This window comes from Spodoptera frugiperda, chromosome 30 (genome assembly GCF_023101765.2).
Source record: "Spodoptera frugiperda isolate SF20-4 chromosome 30, AGI-APGP_CSIRO_Sfru_2.0, whole genome shotgun sequence".
NCBI classification, from domain to species: Eukaryota; Metazoa; Arthropoda; class Insecta; order Lepidoptera; family Noctuidae; genus Spodoptera; species Spodoptera frugiperda.
The window spans coordinates 1266781-1294496 of NC_064241.1; the positions used below are offsets into that span (position 1 = coordinate 1266781).

The 27716-nt window shown below is 34.6% G+C and overlaps 1 long non-coding RNA gene across 3 annotated transcripts in view; it reads left to right on the top strand.

The window, feature by feature from the left end:
• Positions 1–27716, top strand: part of LOC126912830 (uncharacterized) — a 481090-nt gene that overhangs the window by 40166 nt on the left and 413208 nt on the right. Inside the window, exon 2 of one of the 3 annotated variants that reach the window (XR_007707477.1) lies at positions 17120–17375. The exons of the other annotated variants lie outside the window; for them this stretch is intronic. This is a non-coding gene — a long non-coding RNA (uncharacterized LOC126912830). Of the gene's footprint in view, positions 1–17119; positions 17376–27716 lie in introns of those variants that run through there. 3 annotated transcript variants of the gene reach the window in all.

The following is a 27716-nucleotide window of genomic DNA, read 5'->3' on the forward strand; positions in this document are numbered from 1 at the left end:
AAAGGTAATAGTTAGCAGTTTCCATTATTTCAACTCAGTAATTGAAATAGTTTTGAACTTACTGAACAACTGTTGCTTAGTATTTGAATGATCAGCTATTGCAGTGGTATTTGGTATGGTATTCCAATACTTTTGTTTTAAACCTGTCTAAGAGTTCTTGTATGCAACACATGCAACATCACGCCTTTTATCCCCGAAGGGGTAGGCAGAGGTGCACATTATGACACTTTAATGCCGCTATACAATGTCCCATGTATTAGGGGGTGACCTTATTGCCATATACTGGGCACAATTCCAGACTCCGTGCTACTACTGTGAAATTTTCGAAAAACCGAAAAAAAGCCCAGTATTACTACTTTTAAGATCTTCTTGTATCTTTTATTTATTAATGTTGCAATCTGTTATTCCATCACACCTGTGATTCCCAGGGGACAAGCACAGGTGTTTGCTTTGCATCTAATCGCATTATAAAAAGGGTGAAGTGTACTGCTTAATTCCCAGATCAAATCCACAATCCCTACCTATATGAAACTCATAACAAATCGGACGAATAATGTGATTTCAAATAGGCTTAGTTAAATATTATAAAAACAAAATATATTTTTTCTTCATTTCCTATTTTTTTTAATGTTGCCTCACACTAAAATTTTGCCCTGTGTTGTGAGTGCGTTTACAAACATACAATTTTACATACACATAACACCCAGATCCGCAACAATTTTATGTAGATCACACAAAGAGTTGCTCCGTGTGAGAATCGAAACCCATTACACGTTGCGCAGCAGCCGGTTATCCAGCCACGCACCAACCGTGCAGTCAATTTCGTATGTCTCACGAAAGTTATACTTAATATAAATATTTTTTGCTTCTTCACCTCACAGTTAAACATTAAGTAACACATGAGTTAGTTTAGCTTTTGATATTATGTAGGTACCAGCGTACAGTGAGCGCTGGTTATACGATGTCCTGTGGCTCACAGCCTGATTCATTTCATTTTCGAGAGCAGAATTTTTGAAACCAAAATGGTATCTTTTTATTTTGTTACGTGTGAGACAGAGAGTCTATTTTTGGTTGCATTTTTGGGCTTCATCCTACGCATTTAGTTAGTGGTGGTCTTTTATAAGTTTTATGTTTTGGTTTGAAATGGATGATAATGTTGTACTTTTTGTTTGTTAACATAAATATAATTTCTTCTGGCAATACAACGCATAATTTCTGTTGGTTTGGTTTTATCGGTGTTTAAGTATTTAATGAAAATCTAACACACTAAACTTGTCATCATTCATTCACCATGATTAAATTAAAACCACCACGTTATACAGTCCTTTTCTGCCAGCTTTAACATCAACAGCCTGTAAGTGACCACTGCTGACCAAAGCATCGGCACGGAGCTTTGACCAAATCACCACGCTTGCTCAATGTTGTAGGGGATGTCAAACTAAAATTAAAAATTATAACGTTTCCTCACGATAGCAGTAAATAATCTTAGAAACCACATATAACTTGGATAACGTTACATTGGTACTTGCCGTTAGTAGGTTTCGAACTCACATGCATGAGAAGTGGGCATCTTAAACCACTGACAGCTAATTTTATGTTAAATCAAAAACCATTTCTCCCATATCACGAGTTGCAAGGGAAACATTGTAGACGTCAGTCATAAAGTCAATCAATACGTCTCTGCCATATTTTTACAAAGTACCAGAAAGCGATGGAGGAAAGTTTCCTTACTCCTGATATTAATATTTTCCATTTGCTTTATTGACTTCTATAACTTTGCTTGACTTTGTCGTATTAGCAGTTTGGTGAGAAGGTTTAAAATGCAATTTGCGGAACGTATTTTTGTATTTTCTGGGTAATAATTAGTTGCTTCTTGCATTTGACAATGTTTTATTTAACTAAAAGTCATTGGTTACTCACAAAAATTAATGGAGAAAACAGACAAAATAGCTCTACTAGTACTACTAGACTACTCGTTGTACGCTACTTGACGTCGCCGCATCTGCTCATGTTGAAGGGTCTCTCTGTGACTCGAAACTAGTAGAACTGTGCTCCATTTGTACGTGAGCAAACCGTGATTTTTAGTTAATTTAGTATGTCCCACAATAGTTATTTAAAATGGTTTCTTTTGTGTAAAATTGCCTCGTATCCTATTTCGGTATAATTACGAAATTTGGTATATCTCATTTCTTATTAATAGAGCCTGCACACAATTAAATCAACCAAATATCACGTGTTTAAAAATATCAACGCCAATAACAGCATAAAATCCAGTTTCGTACTCCCATCAAATTGTAATCCGCGAATGACGTTTCATCTTTATGACAACACCAGATAAAATCGTATCTTTCCACCCCTTATCTGACATTGGAAGTAACAGATACTGTCATTGTGGGGATAAAAGAACCCCCTAATGTTAGGGGTCAGGGGTATCGAGACCCCTTTGTGCGTAATCTACTAATGCTATTAACTCAAATTGACTGTCTGTTTGTCACTGTTAATTGTTTCATTATAATTATTTTGGTCCAAAGGTAGCGTTTTACGGGTTGATTTATATTTTTAGGGATGTTTCGGAAAGGTATTAATTTTGAAGGCTTAGAGTTTTAGTTCGAAATTTGTTAAAACCTTAAACCCTTAGTTGGTTTACCCTCTTTTGATGAATGAATACAACAGACTAATAATGAGTACAGTTCAATAATACGAAACAAATAATTCTCCTCTCGAAACAAGAGATAATATATGATATTTTACGTATAAAGTTGAATACAAATTCCAGCATCAATTTGATTAATAAGTCTCATTTCACATTTCAATACGGCCCCAAACAATACTCGCTTCGAATCGTAAGCCGAAACATTTCAATAACATTTAAAATTCGCTCCAATCACATAACGGCAAGAATACGTCCATAGACCAATTCAGGTAACAATAAAACTTGGCCGGTCACTTCACCCTTTGCAGTTTTGATGACTTGGCCGTAGTAAAAGCTCGATTTGCTTGAAATTTACTCTGAAACTCGTTGCCGACTTTCAATATGGCCGTTTCTTTATTAAATTGCACGGCCATCGGAATATTGTTACAATTTTGCGTTTCTCTATAATAAAAGCTGTATACTTTTTCGAGAGCTCCGTCTTTTGTTTTCAGTTCGTTTAAGTTTGTTTTAACGTTGAAAAGTAATTATTATGGCCGCTTCGGTTTCGTGGATTTATGTTTTACTGTACTGAGTACCTTTTGTCGAATTGGGATTTTTTGGTTGTTTTATTGTAAAATGTTTAAAGTGGTAGATCGAATGTTAGTATTTCTAAGTCCAAGTTAAAAAGTTGTTATGATGAAATGCATGACATCTTTTTATAAAATTTGGAATAAAGAAGAAATTCAATTTTTTACCTTTCATTGGTGATGTTTTTGTGAATGAACAACTTGTTGCCTTACTCAAAAATATTTAATGGTTGCTTAAACAATTCTTAAATCACCATTTTGTTCTGAAAGCTACGGACTGATTTAAGTAACCATTACTTAAATGATTCTGAGTGTAGCGGCTAGTTTATTATACAGCTTAGATTCAACATTTTTATCACAAAAATCCTGCAGACCAACACACGAATTTCGTGAAATAAACCGCAATGGTAAATAAGTACGGTTCAGTAAGCAATAATAAAAAGAAAAACAAAGTTCCCAATAAGCTTATTTATCGAGAGTTGAGACTTGTAAAAGTCGACTTAGGGAAAACGTATTATAGGAGAGAAAGAGGAAAAGTCAATTGAGCAGTCATCTATCAGTTGTAAAAATTGGCTAAGTATACTTTATTATTATTTATTCTTTCCCTTTGTATATTTTTCTTCCTTCAACTAAGCTTTCTAGTGATTACAAGTTCTTCTTTTTGTGGTGTAAGCCGGTAAACAAGCAAACGGATCACCTGATGGTACGCAATCGCCGCTGCCCATGAAAACCCGAAACACCAACACAAGTGCATTGCCGTGCCGGCCTTTTGAGATTTTGGTATTTAAGGGATGTTAGATTATAATTTGGTTTGGACGTGGCTTGACTTATATTTAGATCTTCTCCAGTAGAAGATTTGCAATATTTGTTACATTCACTTCTACTCACATACTAATTTTTTCATCAATTGTTTTTCTCATAAATGATACTTATCTTTCTTTATATATATAATTCTTCTGTACGTGTGTATGTCACTGAACTCCTCTTAAACGACTAGACGGATTTTGATGAAACTTTTTATGTGTGTTCAAGAGGATCTGAGAATGGTTTAGATTCACAATTTTGTCCGCTGGACAAAGTTTTTTTAATTAATTTTTAATTTATTAGTAGTTGTTGATTTTGGAATGTTTTACATCGGATCCGACGGACGGCGCTACCATCGCAGTGTCAAATATTAATGACGTTAGATATTGTCATAACATTTAATTTTGAATAATAATTTTCATCAAAAAGGTCCAGGATGAAAAAGTTTTAAATTTTCAAATTAACGTGTAGACAGGACAACGTCTGTCGGGTCCGCTAGTTACTTAATAGTTCTGTGGTATCCATTCTCCACAAAATCTACCCATGGTAACCTCACGAGACTATGGGTGAGGGAAAGTAAAACAATTTAGGAACTTGTCCGGACATATGGCGCGACGTATTCTCGTGGTGTATTTGTATAATAAGAACCGTTTATTAAGCAGGTGTGTCTGTTTGTTTGTATATAAGCATTAGGTACTTTCTAACTTTGGCATGTCTTATGTAGTTAGTTAAGGTAGGCACATATAGACACATCTGTGCCTTTTTTCGCCATAGACACACAGGTTTACCTGTCAGGTGTCAGATTCAGGCAGATTTGCCTGGCATATCTGTGCACGTATGGCTAGCAAATACCTTAAAAAAAGTTTTTGAAATATTGCGGTTATTGTTGTTAGATTATACTATACTATGTATGTAAATTACGTTTGGCTTTTAATTTTAAATCAAATCGTTTATTATTATTAGGTATTATGTTATCCTTGTAAACTAACACGAATATTTTTACTAAAATTCTGTAGAACTTTATTTTATTAATTACTTTTCCATTTCGTGCGTATTTATCAGAAATGAATATTTTTTAGCAATGACCGGAATCATTAATTGAAAAATTTAGGAGTTTTCGCTGAGAAACCTTTCCAGTAAAAACATATTCATAGAAAATGGAAGACAGAAATGCTTTTTGGAGCATCATATATTTATTTAACTTTTGTAAATCGAAGTATTTTAAAAAAAGATCGTTAGCTTTGAATATGTTTTTGTTTCTTTTATGTGTGTTTGTGAATGAGTGGGTAGAAGTAAGTATAGTACAGTAGAACTCCAATTATCCGAATTAATGGGGACCGGGACCCATTCGGATAATCAAATATTCGGATAATCGGATTTAAAAAAAAATGCCATTGAAGAGAATAAAAGCTACGTTTTGATATTGCACTATTTTTTTATTGAATTAAATTGCGGGGGAAGTCAGTGTAGGCACAACGGCAAGTTAAGACAAGTCAAGTCAAGACTTGACGCGCAAACACTGGCTTCGCGGGGGGGGGGGGGTGAATAATAGCGCACTTAGACTTTTTTTGGACAATTTTTGTGATTCGGATAATCGGCGATTCGGATAGTCGGAGTTCGGATAATTGGAGTTCTACTGTAATATTAAATTGCCTATTAACAGAATCAACAATTGAGTAGAATCCTCGGTCAAAAATAAATTATTACAACTTTTCAATACAATAAAATATTCAAAAATAATCACACACTCATTCATAAACTGGATGAACTAATTAATTTTTTCTAGCCAAATTTCTAGAAATAAGTCTGCTATTTGACGTAACAATTTCACACAACGTTAATAGAAAATATCGTTTTTGACGTTTCAAAAAAAGTATTGAATTTGACTAGTAGAAAACTAGCCTATTGCATTTATCCCCTTAACAAAAGTCCTTCGAAAAAAAAATCTATTTCTAGAACATTCTTTCTCGAACTAAGCAAGTACAGTTAGGAGCGTGAGGTATGTATCGCATCAGAGTGGAGTGCAGTATCAGACACTAGTCACCCGCACTGTCCTCAATCGTACTCAGCGAGCCAATCCATACCGCTCGAACGTTGCCAGTCGCGAATACGTTGCAGCGTGTGGCTGCAAGTCATAAGATTACGATTGTTTGAACATCTAATTAGGTGGTTTTAGGTAAGGACACTGAGATATAAGTGGATCTCCGTTTTATAAAATCTAAACTTGGTCTTATGCGTATCGGCGGAAACCATTTGTGTATGGTCTTTTGGGATCACAAACGATGGTCTTTATAATCTATTATATAAAAATAAGTCGGATTTTCCTTCCTGACGCTATAACTCCAGAACGCACGAACCGATTTCCACGGTTATGCATTCGTTGGAAACGTCTCGGGCTCCGTAAGGTTTATAGCAAAGAAAATTCAGGAATAATCAAAAGAAAAGCAGGGAAAATCATTGGTGGCGAAACGGAGTTCGCCGGGTTTGCTAGTACATACTAAACATTAAAAGGGAATATTCTCACTGGAAGTAATCTATCAATTTTATTCTAAGCAGTACTATATTTAAAATTATTTTGACTCATATTTGTTTAATATCAACACTATTACCTGGTTAGTGTATTAAATGGCACCCTTAAATAAAACCAGTTTCTATTTTACTTTATCCTATATTAATTCAGCTTCAAAGATTTACGACACGACTTAAAATGTACCCCCACAAAAACCAGGTAAAGAAACAATTTAAATTCGAATAAAATTGAAAGCACCATTAGATTCATGGCGTATAAATTCTAATGACCGCATTTCCTTCCCAATTGGCAATTTAAGGTTTAGGAGAACATCTTCGTATGCAAACCACACCATAATCGTCTTATGTGACATAAAACGGCTTACCATATTGGTTTTTCAACGTTGAAGTTGATGCTTTAGAAACAATTTTCTTCACCAGTAACAGCACATCAAGATACCCATCAAAGTTAATAAATTTTCAACTTTACTTTGAAAGCAATTAAGTTAGAATTCTATCGTACAGTCGTGTGTAGGTTGTTGTGCTTTGTGTATAGTTAATAAGGTTCCTAATGCCTTACGAAAATGTATTTATTTTACTAAGATTTAGTTCTTGTCTTTGAGCAAAACATGTCATAACAATACGCCTATTTTTTTTAGAACAAGTAATCATGTTACTACTTCTGAGAATTGTAATGGAAAGATTCAAAAGAAATTCTAGCTTTTGGCTTCATAACCAAATAACAGATCTAGATCGAAAATATTATTTGAAATTAGCTTTTTTACGACTTTTGATTAAATAAGAATCTTTATAAAGTATCTTAAGCGAGCTGAAATGGCAGTGGGCAGGACACATAGTGTCAAGAATCGACGGCCGCTGGACCACAAAGGTTGTCGTGTGAAGACCTCGTAACAGCAAGCGCTGCGTAGGAAGTCCACCCACGAGGTTGACAGACCACCTGATTAAGGTCACAGAGAGCTGCTGGATGCAAGTCGCTTCCAACCGGCCTATCTGGAAGTCATTAGGACAAGCCTATGTTCAGCAGTAGACGTCTTATGACTGATATGACGATGATGATAAAATAAAGTTAGAATTAAACACTCAACAAGTGATTGTTAAATCCTAGAGAGAAAATCACACATTGTTAAATTCTTACATATTTGCACATGTAATTGAACAAAAAACTGTACCTTTATACATATCTATATTTTTACCAAACACCCTCAATTGCTCATAGCATTTATTTTCATTTCCTTCCACTATTTCATACACAACCCGCCGTACCCTACAACTTGGACCCATAAATTGTGTGCCAACGATGCACCGTTGCTAAATCGTTGTGCATTTGTCCAAGTAACACCTCTATTTATTTTAGAAAACGCTACCAGAGCTCTGATCAAAACTGAGATGTAAAGGCTTGACATTGTAATGTGCTGCAATGTATCGCGTTCTTTTCAATGAGTGCTAGTGTCTGAGTTCAACGCTAGAGGGGAATATATGCCGTTGTTTTAAGACCCCGCTTCTCATGTATGAGAGTGCGGATTCGAAATTTACTAACGGCAACCAATGTGATATTTTCTGAATAATATGTAATTTTTAAAATTATTTTCACACCACTTACAAATGGTGAAGTAAAGAGCATGAGGAAACCTGGGCTTATAATTTATAATTATTATAAGTCTGAAATCGCCAACCTGCATTAAGCAAACGTGGTGATTAAAGCTCAAACCTTCGTGCAATAACAGGCTATTGATTGGCATTTTAAAAGTACCTTTTTATGCTTTAAGCACAAATGAGAAACGAAATCTCCTAAGATCTTTAAACTTAAAAAAGTAACTATACAGTTTAACACGTTAACTGCCGCGTAGGTTACCGGTGACCTACGTTAGTGGAGGATTTGCCTTCAACAGTTTTCTTGAAGCCAATTAAAGGCTTAATAAAGTTAAACTAAAATAGAAAGTATAATAAAGAACCACCTCTAATAATGTTTGCCGACCACGGGACAAACAAATTGACTACAAACCTGTCAGCCATTGTTTTGTACAACAACAGGACAGGTCCTGAATAGGCCTTGATTGTCGCGATGCGAAGCAAATTTAATTTTGTTTTGAATTTTCGATACGCCAGTCGAGCGGTAGTGTTGGTATTTTGTAAATTTTTCGCGCAGGTGTTGAATGAAAAAAGTTGTAGTGTTGCTGAAAAAATCTAACTAGATGTGTTGTTTGGCAAAATAGTATATTGTTGCTTAGTTGACTAGCTTTGAAGACAAAAACATCATATTTTTTTAAGAAATCTTCTGTTTTGTTTTACTGTTTCTCTCATCATCGAGAAGGAGAAGGAAGAGTAATAGTAGGAAGATTACGTCATTCCCATCTACTTTTTTAAAGAGGATTTAGTTCTTATCCATTTCCACGCGTTATGTTATAAATTTATTAAAAACTTTTGCAGATTAAATAATTATTGGAGGAACTCGTCTAGAGACTCATATTCACAAGCAGCATTCCGTGACACACGACGCGGCGATTGTCGGCGTTATTTTATGTTATAAATCCCATCTAACATCGGTCAAGCCTATTACCGTATACTGGACACAATCCCATCTCAAACACGTCATACACTTATCGTTTAATCTTCATGAAACGCATGCAAACAGAACCAAAATAACAATGTTAGTTCGAAGTCAGTCTCTATCGCATGGATCAACGATGCAGCAATTTGAATAACCCGTAGCATGCAAGTATGAATGCTGTACCACATGAAACTTCGAAACTAGACAGTGTTTTGTGTCTCCATTTTCATTTGTATGTCATACTCGGTTTTGAGGACAGTCAAATGTAGATTATGCTATTTAGTGGCGTAGATATTAGGAAAGTAAGCGTTAAAAACATCGTTATGTTTAACTTTTTTCAGTTTTCCCAGCTAAGACAATGAATTTTGCGTTGTATGTTATTTTTAGGCCAGCAGTACACTGACTCTTTCAAGCAGTTGAGACTGAATGCTGGAAGCAGCAACCGCGCGGGACCTTTAGTAATTAATTCGCTGCCGTACACATGACTGCTGGAGCAGTCGCGACCGCTTCAAGCCGAGCTTGTCGCTGCTCCAATGGCGCGTGTACATCGCTCAGCAGTTAACTGGTCATGCAGTCCGTGTACGGCTGGCTTTATCGGCCTCATCTAGCTATTTGAAATATTGACGTGTAAAAGTGTTATTTTATTACCTATTTACAGAAATAAATATCATTTATCATTTATTTAAAAATAGGCGATGATACCACGGTACTGAAATCCGAGTGTTTATGAGAATTTCAAAAAGATACAGATTTTCAAGAAGATATGTTAGTGAACGTGATACACAACACATTCAATGTCCAGTCCAGCAATCACATACAACACTATTAGTCCTACCTAAGACTATTAGTCCATTTGCAGTAAGATGGTCTATTCCAAATGCCTGCCACACACCACATACATTGGGCATTTATCCGGTATTAAGGTAAAGACACCAATTCTCGGCACGTCTGCAAGGTGTCGGTTGTTGTGTCATTAATTTACCATGTCAAAGACGGTCATTGGGACTCATACCTTGCTATGGGATTGAATTCAAGATGTCTCGAGATACGGTTACGGGCTAATTGAAGGAAGGGAATGAAATGAACCATTATTATGTGGATTTGAATCGTGCTATTGCAGTTAGGGTGGCTTAGTGAATAGCTTGGCAAGTTGGCAACATAGACCTTTGTTGTCCGAAAAGTTGTGTTAGATATTTAGGTACACAAAGATATTGTTGAGACTATAAAAATAAATAAAACATAGTTTTTTGATTTAAATCGAATCGATAACCATGAGTCCGCAAGACATGGACAGGACGAGAGAAGAATCTCCAAAGGTCTTCTTTGCCGATTTTTAAGCATTTTTTGCTCGTGCTAATATAAGATCATGTATCAAGTCGATATTAAGAACTAGATAGACCGCTCTTATCCGGAGCTACGGACTAACTAGCGGCTTTACTGGGGCTCCGGCTTGAAAAGTAGGAGTAGAAACGGGGTGGATTTTAGCCAGTAAGAGTGTGACACTCCCTCTCGCCTCTGATTTTAACCCCTTAAAAAAAAAAGATAGACCACTCTTACTACTAGAATAGAACTAGATAGACCACAATACGGCTAAAATGCGTATTGCAGAAAACATATAGCAGTAGTAGTGTTGTCTGCAGTGTATATCGTTATGGTATCGAGTTGCTGAATGCCAAGCGACGGATCCAATCGATTGTGGCTCCACATTGTTTTGTCTCGTGTGAGTGTTTCGGTTGAAATGTGCTGACAGCACGTTATGGAAGGGATTTACAACGGAATCTGAGATTATGGTTCAGCTCGTAAAGTTCAAAATGCTGATGCCTAATTGCTTTAATTTCTGGTGTGCTCGATTCTGTTGTGGATGTTTTTCTATTGATCATGTTGTAATGGCACAATTACTTATATGGATAATAATTGTATTTTAGATAATCAGAATTGTTCAGTAAAAGGTTTTAATAGCATTAGCCTAGTCCAAAAGAGTACACATATCACAAAACCCTCTATTTCAATTAGCTTTTCTTCCATACTAGTGGACCACGCGAACTTTGTTTTACCTTGGTTTTTTTTTCGCGCATCTGTTATTTTTTGCTTACAATCAAAAACTCTTAATAATAAGAAACCCGACAAAAAATAATTATTTAAATCAGTTCAGCTGATGTCGTTTATTCAATTATCATACATATAGAGATACAATATTTTATATGCTAAAAATAACTTGTATCGTAAATATAATACAAAAAAAAACTAAGAACAAACAATTTTTATTTTCCAAGAATAAGATAAGCCAAGAAAATCATTATTCAAGAACTAAAGCTAGCACTAACCTCATCAATAATATTACATCGGGCTACTTACACGGTCTGAAGGAGACAACTCAATTTACCAATTAAGGTGGGTGGGGGTGCCCCAAGGCACCGTCATTGGACCCACTAACTACGTTATGTAAGGAAGAATTGCCTCGCGACTGTCAATATTTGGTGCTGCCCTAGTACATAGTGAAACGTTATACGGGTTTTAGGTACAGTTAGTGATGTAGAAAAAAGGATAAATGTGGTTGGATACTGTAATTGTGATGTTGGTGGAGATGGGAGAGTTAGTTCTTTTTGAGTGTTGAGTTTCGGTTTTTATATACAAATAGGCGTATCTAAAAAGTTGTTTTTAAATACATATATTATTTATAATACAAAATATTTTGACTTTCAAGTAGAAGGTAGAGATGTTTGTCTAATCATACAGAATCATTTAGCATTTTAAACAATCAAAATGTTCACTCCAAAAAATATCCATTTGCCATACAACGCCATAATTCAATTTCTGACCATTCATAACACACCTCGTCAGCTAATTACTTTTGCAAAGATAACAACGTCTATCTTTTTTGTAAATGACCTTTGAGGGTACAAAGTCAAACAAGCAATCTTATCGCGCCCCCCATCAAACAGGGTGTTTTAATTAATGCAGACAAGACCACTACAAGTGCTTCATTTCCACGGCCCATTGACATCAATATCATGGGAGGATTGACCCTCAGTGGACGCCGAAGAAAAAGTAATTGTGGAATTTTCTCCAACAAAATTTCTCTCCCCTGGGCTGAATTTTATAAATGTAGATATAAAATATGTCGTCGGATTTTGAGTCGCTTTCTTGAAATAATTATGGGATTACGTTTTTTTTTTTTATGTAGGAAAGTAACTTCCTCAATAAAAAATGGAAGATTGGTGTCAGGGGCGGTATGGGAGCGTCAGTCAACGTAATAACGTTATGTTTGTTCTTAATACCTGGACTTAATTAGTTTTAGCGAGGTTTCATTCAAAATTATCGAGGGAGAGGTAATAAACAAAGTCGGTCTACTTAAATATTTTGGCGTTGCCAGTCTTTTAGACATTGTTTAGTCATAAAACTTTGAAATAGGTCATGTCGTTTTAGGCGTACTCGAAGCTCTAATAAGTAGCTCCTTTCGTTTGTTCTAAATTGATTTACTTCCTAATAAAACAATTAATGTTGCTGTTGACTTGAGGAAAAAATGTACACGTTAGTCAACGGTATATTTTTGGATCTCGTGTCTTAAAAATAGCCATATGATGTAGCTGGTAGTGAGTCATACTGATGAGATTAAGTAATAATAATAGAACAAGAGACGTATTTCGGAGGTATTTAGTACAAGCTGAGAATGCAATAACGCATACTGACAAAAATTGTCATCGTAACGTCACGCCTTTTATCCCCGAAGGGGTAGGCAGAAGTGCATATTATGGCACGTAATGTCACAATACAATGTATATCCACTTTTCACCATTTGTGTTACAAGTCCCAAGTAATAGGAGGTGAGCCTATTGCCATATATTGAGCACAATTTTTTTTAATAATAATAATAATAACTATCTATCGTGACTATCTATCGTGACTATCCGGAGTGGCCTCTCCTACCTCACTCTTGCCTTAATCGGCTGGTTTGAGTGGAGATTCGCAAGAGTGGAGTTGCCTTCAGCTCCACTTGGGGGAAGGACGTATCCCAGTAAGATGCTGGTAGGGGTCTTGACCGTACTTCCGGGATTGCTCTGATAGCCGTGGGATGCCTCCCCTTCCTCAAGCAGCTCAACGGATGTTGCTTCCTTGTCGCTACATGCTAGCGGCCGTTTCCGGGGCCCACTATTGAGTTTGCGAGTCACCCCCTGCCTGTTTATCCGTATTTTTCAATATTGGTCAGGGGCAGGGGCCATAGTCCCCATAGTTAACCGGTTAACTATTCCACAGCCACCCACACCCATATCCCTATCATTTCCTTTTACCATATCTCACAATAGTCCTGCATCAACCGGGGATTGTCCTTTGGTGTACTTCCATAGTGCATACAGGGATAATCGCCGGCTGATGTCCCATTACATTTAGATTAAAATTGTTCAACGGGCCTCTGCGAGTTGGCTTCGGCCCCTCGTACGCCTTCCAAAGGTCCGGGACCCTGTGGTCCCGTGATTATGTAAAGAACATACATAATAATAATAATAAATCCTTTATTTGTTTTACAAAAAAATATACATACATAAACCCACCAAACTGTTAAGACAGTTTGACGGCGGGAATAGCGCTCTTAATTTTATACCTATTTTCACATATTCGTTTTAAATTTTCTAAATATATAAACAAATCAAAACTTTACCTTCACAAAACAAAAAACAAATGGAAATAACTTCTTAACAAACTATATATATATGTACTGCTTCTATAACAATGACATTAACATTTACACAAACATTCATATTTTTACTTTTAATTAGTATTATTTTTGGTAAGCTCGGTAAGTAGCATCTTTTTTACCTTATATTTTAGGGAGTGTTTACTTATATTACTGTTGATTAACCTTAACCAGTCGTTATCATTATATATCGTCGGAATCAGATACTTGTTGGTTCTTGATCCATAATAATTTTTACTTGGTGGACGGACTAACTTATTCTCTCTTACACGCCTCGTATTGTATTTATTTGTTATTTTTTCTTTATTTTGCTGACTATAAAATTGTTCAAGAATCAAAAAGTATTTGGCCCGGTCGTGAACAGGAAGTATTTCACATTGAATATACAATTTCTCATAGTTATGTTTACATTTTCGTTTAGTTTTAGGTGGCACAAGATATTTAAGAAATCGGATTTGCAAGGATTTAATGTAATCTAAATAAGTCTTAAAAGTACGACCGTAGACACTTAATCCGTAACCTATTAGCGATTCGACTAGAGCAAAGTAAACAATGCGTAACGTTTTTCTGCTTAGTGGCGATTTTAGTACATAGAACTTACTTAAAACTGTTCTAAGCTTTGTGCACACTGTGTCAACGTGCGTCCGCCAGTTGGCGTGGCTGTCCACCCACAAACCCAAATATTTAAATGTTTTAACATATTCTATGTTTTGACAATCACAACTGATATAATTAGAATGCAAGCACTCATATGTATGACCCTGTATACTAATATCTAAACTGTTAATTCTTTTTGCGACTAGGTTGTGAGGTGAATATATGTGCATTATTTTAGTTTTGTTTACATTCAGGATGATTCCATTATCATGCGCCCATTTGGTGATGTTAATGAAATCCTCCTGAATCACGGCTCTGGCTTCGAGTATATTTTTAGAAGAATATAGTAAGCACATATCATCGGCGTACATATATACTTTGCAATTTTTAACTACGTTTGTTACGCTGTTCACGTGCATGATGTATCCGACTGGCCCAAACACGGATCCGGTCGGCACTCCCAAAGCAACCTCAGCTTCCCGTCCGGTGGTACCTGCTATGCTGGTCTGGATGGTTCTATTGCTAAGGTATGTACGGAACCACATGTTGGTGGGTCCCCTGATACCACAATCATCCATAGCCTGAAGGAGCACCTCATGGTCTAACGTGTCGAATGCCTTTTTGTAGTCTATGAAAAGAGCAAGGATTTGGTGACCCTGGTCCAGCCTGTCATTTATAAATTCGGAAAACCCCGCCAAAGCCGTTGCCGTACTGCGACCGCGCCTGAACCCGTGCTGAGCATCTGATATCAACGTGTGCTGTTCCAGGAACTCGCTGACCTGTCCCACTACTATTTTCTCTACTATTTTATTTAGTACGGAAAGGATGGCAATTGGCCTGTAGTTTGAATAATCAGTATGATCTCCCTGTTTAAATATGGGTCTTATTAAAGCTTTCTTAAGCAGAGTAGGGTATTGCCCCCTGGACAAACACATGTTGACAAAGTGTGCCAATACAGGTGAAAGTGGCTTTTTTATTGACTTAAGATCTATTGTTCTAATACCATCTATGCCTGGCGCCTTGTCAATGCTGAGATTGTCAATGACCTTGGATATTGCGTCACTCCCAACTGGCCTATAGCGAAATGTTACAATACTAGGCTTAACATATTGAGATCTATCTAGGAACTTAGTGTTACAATTATGCTTAATATTAACAATTTCCTGAGTGAATGTATCTGCAAACTTATTACATATATTGTACACTAGCTTTTGCCCGCGACTTCGTTCGCGTGGAATAGTGACTTCCGGCAAATTTTTGGTTTTAAACACATAGTTCCCGATCTCGCGGGATCTCTTCAAAAATGAGATGTGGAAGATATTCCAGGGAACTCTTCAAAAATCAACATAATGAGCTCTGCGTTTGAATTTAATAGATGTATACTCACTTAGGGCATTGAAAAAATAGTTTAAAAACGGACTTAAACTAACTTAAAACTAAAGAAAGCTACGAATTACGAATTTATAACAATTAAAAAACCGGCCAAGTGCGAGTCGGACTCGCTCATGAAGGGTTCCGTAACAGCAAGTAGATGACATAATATAAAAGTTGTAAAATAACTTGGTTTTACATAGTCTTTGTATGAACGACAAAGTTATATTTGCGGTTTTTGAAAATGTTTTATTTCTTAAAAACTAATAATGATATCTCGTTCAAACCAATTTTCGTTGTTAGTTTCTATTGAAATCTACAGCATATATTTTGTTCAGTTTTCTCACTCTCTTATTTTAAAAGTTAGAGGGGGGGACACACATTTTTCCACTTTGGAAGCGTCTAACTTTCAAACGATTGATTTTGACGAAAAGTGGTTTTAGGAACCTTAATGTCTTTTTTAAAGACCTATCCATAGACACCCATCACGGATATGTAAGCTGAAAAAAAATTTTTTTTTAATCAGTTTTTATTCAAAATTCTAATAGCGGTTACCGAAATACACCATCTTACTAAGTTTCAACTATGTAGGCCCAACAGTTTCGGAAATAAATGGCTGTGACATACGGACGGACGGACGGACAGACAGACATGACGAATCTATAAGGGTTCCGTTTTTTGCCATTTGGCTACGGAACCCTAAAAAAGAAACTATATTACAACCTATCCTCTATGCTATAATAACCAAGCTTAAACTAAATAATTTAAAAGAAACGACTTAAATCTAATCTAATTAATTTATAAATTAGACTTACAATTTTATTAAAAAAACTAACTACAGTAACTACTAATAATCGATATCAAACTAAACCTACGTTAAATAGTTTAACCAAAAAACCAGGAAAACCCAACAAATAAACTTATTAATTGACAAATACAACGAAACCAATTTAGAATATACGAAACAGCAGGACCACTACAGACAAATAATCATACGACTGATAATACACTTTTTCTACGATAGTACCGAAGCGCTCGGCCGATACCCAACCAAATGAATGTAACGAAACCATAGCGCGATCTATTTCGATCCCAACGCCATCTATCGAGGATAAAGACAACTTGGATTATTTATTTATACTCCGTTCGGGCATTTTCTTTGTACTAAAAGTTTAATTATATTGATATTATTTTTTTCATACCTTTTTACTATTTATTTACTTTTTTTCGATGAATTAAAACAATAACATGAACCGAAGTCGTGTAACGATCGACATAGAATTATTTATAAATAATTTATTTCTTATTTTTATTTTTTGATTTTTGAAATAAAAATATATATCTATGTCCTTTCTAAGGTTCTAAACTATATCTGTACCAAATTTCAACCAAATCCGTCAAATAGTTGCGGAGATTAATGGTATAAGCATAGAATGTTCGACGTGATTCTTTAATTTGACATAACTTTTTTATTTATGAACCGATTGACATGAAACAAACACTAAATGTAAATTTAAGCATCCCACAATATATTCGTGAAAACCGCATCCAACTCGGATCAGCCGTTTCTGAGATTAGCGCGCACAGACGAACAGACAAACAGACAAACAGACAAACAGACAAACAGACAAACAGACAAAAAAAAAGTTAATTACATTTTTGGGTTCGACATCGACATAACAATAACCCCTGCTATTTTTTTTATTTTTATTTTCAATGTACAGACAGCACTTTTCTACGATTTTATTATATGTATAGATTGTATCACTATTACCCAGGTACTTACTCACTATACTATCTATATTAGCTTTTCTTTTACCTAACCAACTGTTAATTTTTTCCCATATTGTTTTAGGATTTCCATTACACTTTTTAATTTCTTCTTGTTTATATTTATTTTTTTCTTTAAATACTACTTTATTTACCCTATTTCTGTATCTCGTGTATTCTAGCCTCTTCGTATTATTTTTAGGATCCGCTTTCCATTCCCTGAATAATTGATCCCTCCGTGATAACATGTTTTTCAAAACTTCCCCTACCCATGGTTGTGACGTTCTTTTTTTAGCATTTGGCAATATAATTTGACTATCACTGTAAATCTTATTAAATACATCGTGTATCCTATCGTATAGTTCTAACGGACATTTAATATCCAACAATTGAGACCAGTTATAATCACATATTTTCTTATAAACTAACTTATAATTCATAATTCATAATTCATAATTCTTTATTGCAAATCCACAATGTAAAGATAAGATGGTAATATAAATAACATGGTAGCAATCGTGGACCCTGATGGGCACAGCAAATAGTAAATTAGAAGAGAGGAAGGCGTTGTATATAAGTATAGAATTATTTATTTAAACTCAAGTATTCATATTCCTTTTCAATGTATGTATAGGTACTATTGTTATTATGTTTGTATTTTTAGTAGGTGTTTACATATAAGTATATTTTTGTACATTATTTTATTAGTTATCCGTTCTAAATTTATTATATTTATTTTATTGTATTATTTATATTTGTGATTGTATTGAATATTTTATAATTTTTTGTTACAACTGAATATTTTGTTGTTAATTTTTTTATATATTTAAGCGACTTTTATATGTATTACGTATTTATATATTATTCATTATATTTGTATTATATGTTATATGTATTATATGTATGGGTTTTAGCAGGAAAAGGTGTTTGTTAATATGATTATTAACAAACACTTGATATTTCTTTATAATCAATATTTTCATGTTATTTGTTTATCCGCAAGATATTCACTGATCGTGTAGTAGGCTTTATTAATTAATATTTGCTTTAGGGTGTTTAGGAACTTCGTGTAGCTAGGCTCATCTTTTATTTTGTTGGGTAATTTATTATATATTTTGATGCACATTACATATGGGCTATTTGAATGTAGTGTCATGTTGGATGTAGGTAGCATAAGCATGTTTTTGTGTCTCAGGGATCTATTTGTGTGTCTGTCTCCACGCTTTGTAAAGAAGGTAGAGTATCTCCTAACGAATTTACATATTTCTAGAATATAAATGCATGGTAACGTAAGTATTTTATGTTTTTGGAAATAGGGTTTACAACTGTCTGTTTGTTCAATGTTTGTAAGTATTCGGATTAGTTTTTTTTGTTGTATGAAGAGTGATGGTGCGTCAGTGCTGTTACCCCACATAATGATGCCGTAGCTAAGTCGGGAGTGGGCGTAAGCATAATAAGCACTCAATGCAGTTGGTAGGTCTGTGGTTATTTTTAATTCTCGAAAAGCGTAAGTGAATTTGGAAATCTTGGATTTAATGTTTTGGATGTGTGTCTTCCAGTTGATATGAGTGTCTATTGTAAGTCCAAGAAGCGTGAAGTCGTCGACAACGTCTATTTTTATATTATTAGTAGAGAAGTTAATTGTTATTGGGGATTTTTGGTAGGGATAAAAGGTCATAATTTTTGTTTTTTTGTAGTTTATTTGTAAGTTATGTTGATTCATCCATTCTGTAGTTTTATTGAGTATAGTTTGTAGTTGTGTATTTATTTCTGTTTCGTTACGGCAGGAAGTAAGAAGGGAGACGTCATCTGCGAATAGTACACAAGGTTCATTCATAATTTTTGGAAGGTCGTTGATATATATAAGGAATAATAAACATCCAATAACGCTGCCTTGTGGTATTGATGAGTTTAGGATTTGTCTATCTGATCTTATATTAGCTATTTCGTTATTATCTTGGTTATAATATTCAATTTCTACATATTGTTCTCTGTCCTTAAGGTATGACTGAAACCATTGATGAGTGACTCCGCGGATTCCTATTTTGTATAATTTATCTAATAATATATTAAATTTAACTCTATCATACGCCTTAGTCATATCAAGCAGTACACCTACTGCGTATTTTTTATCGTTTAAGATATTGATTATTTCCTGCATGTATTTGTAAACTGCCAGTGTTGTTGATCTTTGTTTTCGGAATCCATTTTGACCCTCATCAAAAATTTTAAATCTCTCGCAGAAGCTATAGACCCGGTCGCACATGGCTTTCTCGAAAATTTTGGATGTTGTCGGCAAGAGTGCAATGGGGCGGTAGTTGCTGGGGTCGGTATTTGAATTTTTCTTGTAAATCGGTTTTATGATAGCTTTTTTTAGGAGATCAGGGAATGCACCTTCTTCAAAAGACTGGTTTATTAATACGCAAAGTGGTGGAGTGAGTTCATCAGCGCAATGTTTAACTAGGGATGGGGGTATTTCATCTATTCCATGACTATTCTTGTTTTTTAAATGTTTTATTAATTTGTTGGTTTCACGGTAGTCTACTGGTCTAAGGAAGAATGTGTTTTCTAACTGTTGAGATTCGGGCAGATCGCAGGATTGAATATTGGTTAGGTTTATAGGTTCATTGCCAATTGATGCAAAGAAATTGTTAAAGATATTAACTATTTGCTTAGGTTCACTATTAAGTACATTATTTATTTTTAATTGAATATTTTTCTTTTCAGCTTTAGGTTTTTTATTTGTGCGTTCTTTTATCATAGCCCACATAGTTTTAATTTTATTTTGTGATTTTTTAATTTTATTTATGTATTGTAATTTTTTAGCCGTAATTATTGACCGCTTTAGTATTTTTTCATATTTTTTATAGTATTTTTTAATGACTAGATTATTAGATTTTAGACAAAGTATTTTTAATAGTCTCTTATTTTTGCATGCAAGTTTAATTCCTTTAGTTAACCAGAATTTTTTATGGCACATTTTTAATTTAATTTTTCTCTTTGGTATAGTTTTATTTAGTGTAGTAGTTAGTATGTTATTAAAAGCTTCATAGTTTTGGTTTATATTATTATTAGGTACAATGTAATCGCTCCAGTTTATTGACTGTAGTGCAGATTTAAATAAGTTTATGTTCTTCTTATTATATAATCGTTTTTTGACGAGGTAAGTTTTGTTTTGATTTTGATTTTGAAATTGTGGTATTTTAAGACTAATTATTGTGCTACAGTGGTCTGAAAACCCTAGTTCTTCGACTGACGTGTTTGAATATTTTTTATTGAAATTTGTAAAAATTAAATCTATACAGGTTGATGAATTATTTGTTATACGTGTAGGTTGTTTTATGTGTTGTGTAAAATTGAATTCAGACATAAAGTCTAAGAGGTTTTTTGTTTTTATATTATTTTGTTGTACATCAATGTTAAAGTCACCCCCGAGTATGATGTTATACTTAGAATATTTTTTGTTAATGTGGGTTAGTATTTTGTTTAATTGGATGTAAAATACGTCTTCATCTCTTCTATTCCAGTATAAAGTAACTAATAATATGTTTTCATTGACTAGTTCGATTGCGCAGACTTCTACAATATACTCAATGGTCATTCTCGTAATATCGTTTTTTTCTATACAGTCTATATCTTCTTTTAGTAGGATGCAGGTGCCGCCACCTCCGTGGTTTTTCCTGCAGTACGAGGCAGCCACTTTGTATCCAGTGAAGCTAATTAAATCAAGTTTTTCTTGTGTGAGCCATGTTTCGGTCATACATATTGCTTGATATTCCTGGGTCTGGTTTATAAATGCTTCTATTATGTGTTGTTTATTATATATGCTTTGTATGTTCTTGAACATTATTGTGAATTGTTGATCGGTTGTTTCATTTTGTGGTAATTCCTTCGATTTAATCGTCTCGAAATGTTGATCGATTGGTTCGAAAAGTCTTGCTTCTTTCATTTTTGTTGTCATGAAACATTGGGTCTTCGCTTATATTGTTATTATTGGTGTGTATTTCTGAGTTAATGTTGCAATTTATTTGCTCTCCTTCTATGTACAGTTGATTGTTTTTGATGATAGCATAATGTCCTTCCTTACGGGCTGTTAGCATTTTTCCTCGCATTATATGTCTCTCTTTCAGTGCTTCTTCATCGAGGAATTCGGAAACGTGGAGTCCAGTGCCACGGAAGTATCGGTTATGTTGTACTAAATATTTCGTCATTCTTTTGCTTATCAGTTCTATAACAAGAGGTCGGGTATTATTTTTGTATTTTCCAATCCTATGTGTATCTTCAATATATCCTAACAGGTCAACCTGCAGAATATCACGGAATACGTTTAAAATTCGAGAGTCCAGTTCATTTTCTGATTCTTTATAAATTTCTGGGAGACCGTAGAGTACTATTTTTTTCATGTTGTTCTCAGTTGTGGTTTTTGTTGTATATGTTTTATTCGATAGTATTTTTATTTCTGATTGTAGCAGCTCAGTTTCTTTTTTTAAGTCTTCTATCTTAGTATTTAACGTTTCTATCTCTGATTTTCGTTGCTGGTTCTGTTTAAGCAGGGAGTCAGTTTCTTTCTTCACGTCTTCTCTTAATTTAAGGATAGCTAAGTTAATTTCTTTTTGTATAGTATTTTGTATTTCTGTTATTATAGAGCTATTATTTTCCTTCAACTTCGAGGATATTAAATCACTTAAGCTTTGTAATGTTATTTGTGCTTGTAGTCCTGGTTCTGCGTGTGTTTCACCATTAATTGTGTTTCCAAAAATAGTTGTATCTTCTGAGCATGTAGTATCGTTATGTTGTGATTGGCTCGGTTTCCTCCTCACTGTAACGAATGTCTCTGGGGTACTGTTGCGAGGCAGACAAAGTTGAGGTCGTGCAGGTGTACTGTTGTTATTATTTTTGGGTTTTTTGCATCTGCATTCTTGACATTCCCATTTTAGTTTCATCTCGTTAGTGAGACTGTTGTATTGTTTTTCTGTGATGTTAGCACATTCCAGATCGTAATTTTCATAGCATAGTGAACAAATAAGATTAATTTTATCAGGTATCAATTGTTTACAACCTGCACAGAGCGCCATCTTGTGGATATTTGAGGCAGTAGTTAGGAACTTATAGATTTTGTAGCGCGGGTATATCGATAGTTGGTGTGTGAGTTAATTTGCCATCGTATATATAGATGGCGTTGTTTTAAATCACAGCTTTAGTGTAGTTCAGCTGGTCGCCACCCGAGGCGCTACGAATGCGCGAATTTCAAAAAATGAGAAAATTAACCGTCCTTATATTTATTTTATCACTTAAATGGAATAAATTAAACTGCCGATAAGTCACACAATGTTCACTGGTTTCGTATGGTGATATTATGTCCAATATCGTTTCAAAATAGTTCTATTTCACTGTTATTTGTTAAAAGTTCACTGTCACTTGCCGGTTTTACTTTACTTTTAAAAATCTAAATATTACTTGTAGATAACACTTGTACTGCTTATTTGTGAGCAAATATTCACTTCAGCACATTTATGCGGTTATTCACTGGTAAATTCTAATTAAAAACGATTTTTAAAAACTTTCGACACGGACAAATTGTTTACGCGACGGCAGCGCCATCTCTTTTCCTTATATATATAACTTATTATTAATTACATACCGACACTCCATACCCGAATCGTCCATATTTATGCTATTTCCTATAGGAAATGCAACTCCAATCATATGGTGATCGGAAATAAAACACTCGATAACAAACGACTCGCACTCCCGCAGCTGTCTCGCTCGCACCCACGCGTGGTCGATGCACGACGCCTCTCTCTCGCCCGCGACGATCGCCTCGCGCGTCACCTCGCTGTCCGGTATTACACACGTAAGGCCGAGTTCACACAAACAGTCCTTGTACTTGGATGAACACACGTCACTCACTCCACATAAGTTTATATTGATGTCGCCCACAATGATAACACTTTCGTTACTCGGTATTGTTTTTATTAACTCTTCAATTTCCGAAATAAACTGTAATTTGTTTGTCCTTGGCGGTCTATAGACTGCGATAATATTTAAAATAGTTTTATTAATTTTCGTTGTAACATGTAAGATTTCAGCGGAATTGACTCGGGATGTTTTCTCTATAAAAGTTAAGTCTTCTTTTATGTAGATTAGCAATCCTCCTCCTCTATTTTTCTCTCTTGTGTTTGTAAATAGATTGTATCCTTGTACATCATATAACGGAACCTCTTCTGTTTTAATATTAACTTCAGACAGCACCAACACATTGATGTATTCTGTATAGCCATTTAATAACACAAGTAATTCATTAAAGTGCTTCCTAAGTGAACGGATATTTAAATGCAACACTCGCAAGTATTTATCATTGTTTGAGATATTTCGCCTCCAACTACTCAAATTTAAATGCCGATCATATTGACATTCCTGTGTAGCTATTGTATCAAATCTATCCATTATTAAATGCGGTGGAAGTGATCACGCAGTGTGTACGCCGCACTATGCGCGCGCGTTAGTGTGCTGTCGGTGTGCCTGACTAGGCCTACTCAGCTGATGCATCGTTGTTTAAAATTTTTTCGATATCGTTTTCGCAACGAATCGACATAATTTTTTTCTGTTCATCATTCTTTCTTATTAGTATTTTGCCATCTTGAACCCAAATATATTTATAGGTTTTTTTAAGCTGCAACTTTGTAGCCCATAGCAGACTTCTCTTGTATCGAGTTAAATTTTCATTGATGTAAATCCGGTTATTATTATTCGTGCCATATATTTGGCCGTTAGTTATTACACTCTTACGTACTTCAAGCCATTTATTACGTGCATGTTTAGACTTCAAAGTAACAACTACTGGAGGTGGTTTCTCCGACCCGGGTTTTTCTCGTCCCACCCTCTTGTAGACACCGTGTTTCAACTGCAGCCGCAATTGCGACCAATCGACTAACGAGGCAGTATTATTGTAAACACATTTTTGGGACCAAAATCAGTAAACAGCTAATTCAAACATTAACATTGGCTACATTCAAAAACTAACTTAACCGCAAATGTTTACGGAAACCGAACGAAGAAATACAATTTACAGTTGCCATAGCGCTACCAATTTAACGGTGTGATAACAAAAAATAACGCCATAATAATGTGTAAAGTAACCTAAACAAACTCCCCGTAATGGCAGCAGCCATGTTTACTTTCCCGACCGTGTCATACATGACCGGACGCGGATTATCCGGCTATGAGGGCCGGTTGTGGAAAAAAATTGACCGGAATATATATTGCTGGCGATTTTGAATGTGTTTTTGCATTTATTTTTATTAAAATTTGTTTAATGTTTGGATTTTGTTTTCGTTTTGATTAAAGGCTGGCTTAAATGGGTTTGGGCGGTCAGTTGCTTACGTAATGGCCTCTGCGATAGTACGTGGACAATGGGAGTTTGGGAACGGATGGTCTCATTGTGGAGTCAGTATGATATAAAATACTAGCATGATTATCATAGTCCGTTGTCTCATTATACCATTTATTTTCTAAACTTTATATTTCTGCAGTAAAAACATCACAAACTGTACTTGATGAAGGTTTATTTAATGTCCATCTAGTTATTTTCTTATGATCTGACTAGCTACTTCATCGAGGTTTTACTCGCTCGGCTCGGTTCCTATTAGCGTTTTTTTTAGCCCATAACCTTCTTCGAAAAGTGGACTATCCAACACAAAATATCAGTATTATTTAATTCGGACTAGTAATAATTTCGGGGATTATCGTGTTCAAACAAATAAACAAACACTCTTCAGCTTTACATATTAGTATAGATATAAGATTGTCAGTTCCTTCTAGATATTTGTAATCAAATTAATAATATCAAAGTTACCGAATCTTCAATTTTTGTGCCACTACAGTAACATTAAATTGTCATCAGCGTCCCCATTATACTTTAATAGGCTCTTTGTATTAACGTCTTATTACAAGCAAAGGGCGAAGTTAAAATAAATATTTAATAGAATAAAATCGCAATCCACTTAGTCCCCTGCGACTCCTCTTAAAATAAAGACCTCTAAAGAAAACTAGACAGACATAAACTGAGACAAACATTTATTAATGCTAGCTCGTAAAGCAAAAGATCTTTTTAATTATTTATTTATCAGAAACGGATAAAGTAACATTCGGTTGGAGTAAAGTAATCAATTTGGACCTTCTTTTGTAACTGTCATGTACAATCAAAATCTCGTAGGAAACTAACTCGATCACTTTAATCGAATTCACACCTTATTCTTCTTGGGTTAAGGTTGATGTTTGTTTGAGGTGAAGGTTTATGGGAAAGCCAAAGAATTGACTATTCCTGATATTACGTTCAACGTTAGAAAACAAAGAAAGTTAAAGGTAAGTTTGATGGACACGTTCCATTTCCAAGTTCCGTGCATTATTATAGTATGGATTTTCGTTTGTAACCGGTTTGTTCTGGATTGAACTGGCTTTGGCTGGGATTAACTGGTTTTACGAATGACGCGTGTACTAATTGGATTTATCGTTTTTTCAGTGATTTGTGGTTTTTGGATTAGTACGTATTCAGAAAACGTGTAATTTTATGTCGAATGTATCATCGATTGGCGCCATATTAAGTTTGAATTTTATGTTTTAAACTGGAATATAGAAATGGTGTACAAACTTTTATTTTAAGATTACACATTATTTACAACTTGAAAATATCTAAAACGGAATAAAAACTAACTTAAAACTAAAATAAAGAAAAAATAAAAATATGTTTATAGGTATGTTTTAAACTAATGATATTTGAAAAGAGAGAGATTTCACATTTAACCAACTTCCCAAAAAAGGGAAAGTTTTCAATTCTTCTGTATGTTTTTCTTCGATAATTTCTTCTGAAAGAAGCTTTTAAAGGAAATCCACCCAGAAACTCCTTAGTTTACCGTAACACTTGGTTTCTGTAAAACATATAAGCATTTACACATACAATTTGTAGGAAACCCTAATAAACACGTTTCCCTTCAATTACTGTAATAGTTGAGAGGGCTTCCCGTCATTACCATGGCAGTAAACCCCATAATATAGCTGCTGATGCATTATAGCTGATAGGCTGTGTTTATGGTGTTTTTAGAAAACAGTTTCTTTAATCGATTTCTAGTTTGACTTCTAGTTTGACAATTAGTTTTTGAATTTGATGATCTAACGCCCAAATACTGAAATGCTACTCAATTTTAAGTTGTACTTAAATATCGTGCTATCTCTGTCATTTTGTAAAGAATTGATAGGGACAGAACTAGTTTTGAGAGCATCTTAAAATTGAATAGTGTTTAAGTATTCGGACATAAGTTAAGTGTTAAAGTTTTATTTTGAAATTCTGAAGTTTTAATAGTTCTTAAGGTTTAGTACTCGATCAAATAGGGTAGATGACTATTTTTTATTTTAATTTCCCTCTTGTAGATTATTTTAAAACATTAGAAACATATTTTTTGTTTTCCGACTGAAACATAATATAGGTACTTTCGAAGATATGTTGATTTGAAATATCGCGTGACGTCACTTCTAGGTACGTTTTAAACGTAGAAATGACGTAATTGCTCCCACTCCTAAACTTTGATTAGTTTTATCAAAATATTGTTATCTTATATGATAAAATAAATGAATACGTGTCAAAATTTTTCTCAATAGTAAAATTGGGAATGATGAACTTTCCCATTTTACTGTGCTATTTATCTTCGGCATATAGAATCATAATATAAAATATTCCAAACTACCACTAAGAATGACAAAACTTAGTTCATCATGGTAAAACGTTACTCACCCCTAGTTACCCACTGATAACGAAACAATCCAACTAAATAGATCTTCGAGAACATTTCTCGTACGTTCGCTTAGCAATCACTTATGAAACGACTATTTTATGGATATTTTATGTCTTCTATAAAATGTTATCTGACACAATTACTTGGCCTGATTACTAGTTGCTAATTACACCGAGTTTATTGGCTACCTAACTTGAATGTCAATTGGGATCTAGTGATTGCTTTGACTTGGATCATGGGGGTTTTTAAATTAAATTAATAGAAGGGTTTTGATTTGAGTGTGTTGAAGTTTTTATAATTTTGTATAGAGTTTAGAGGAAAAATTTTGATTTTAAATACAGATATTGATAAATAAAAAAAGATACTTATTGTGATTGATGTTCATGGGTTTGGTCAA